Consider the following 955-nt stretch of genomic DNA (forward strand, 5'->3'; position numbering starts at 1 on the left):
GGAAGCCCTGGCGCATGAATCTGTGAAGCGGGAACGACCGCGGACCACCAGGGGCCGAGAAAACTACCGTCTCATGGGGCCGGACACTCAGGGTCAGGGAAAAATCCAATATATATCTGGTGATATCTCGGGTGCTCTTACAGATAGCGCACTAAACCAAAGTGAATTATCTGCATGGGGCCCTGGCGCATGAATCTGTGCAGCGGGAACGACCTCGGACCACCAGGGGCCGCGAAAACTACCGTCTCATGGGGTCGGACACTCAGGGTCAGGGACAAATCCAATATATATCTGGTGATATCTCGGGTGCTATTAGAGATAGCGCAATAAACCAAAGTGCATTGTCTGCAGGAGGCCCTGGCGCATGAATCTGTGCAGCGGAAACGACCTCGGACCACCAGGGGCCGTGAAAACCACCGTCTCATGGAGTCGGACACTCAGGGTCAGGGAAAAATCCAATATATATCTGGAGATATCTCGGGTGCAATTAGAGATAGCGCAATAAATCAAAGTGAATTATCTGCAGGGGGCCCTGGCGCATGAATCTGTGCAATGGGATCGACCTCGGACCACCAGGGGCCGAGAAAATTACAGATATTCGGTATCCGTCACCCAAGGTCATGTAAAAATCTAGCATATATCTGGTGATATCTGGGGTGCTATTACAGATAGCGCAATAAACCAAAGTGAATTGTCTGCAGGAAGCCCTGGCGCATGAATCTGTGAAGCGGGAACGACCGCGGACCACCAGGGGCCGAGAAAACTACCGTCTCATGGGGCCGGACACTCAGGGTCAGGGAAAAATCCAATATATATCTGGTGATATCTCGGGTGCTCTTACAGATAGCGCACTAAACCAAAGAGAATTATCTGCATGGGGCCCTGGCGCATGAATCTGTGCAGCGGGAACGACCTCGGACCACCAGGGGCCGCGAAAACTACCGTCTCATGGGGC

Source organism: Nomia melanderi, unplaced genomic scaffold (genome assembly GCF_051020985.1).
Source record: "Nomia melanderi isolate GNS246 unplaced genomic scaffold, iyNomMela1 scaffold0014, whole genome shotgun sequence".
Lineage (NCBI taxonomy): Eukaryota > Metazoa > Arthropoda > Insecta > Hymenoptera > Halictidae > Nomia > Nomia melanderi.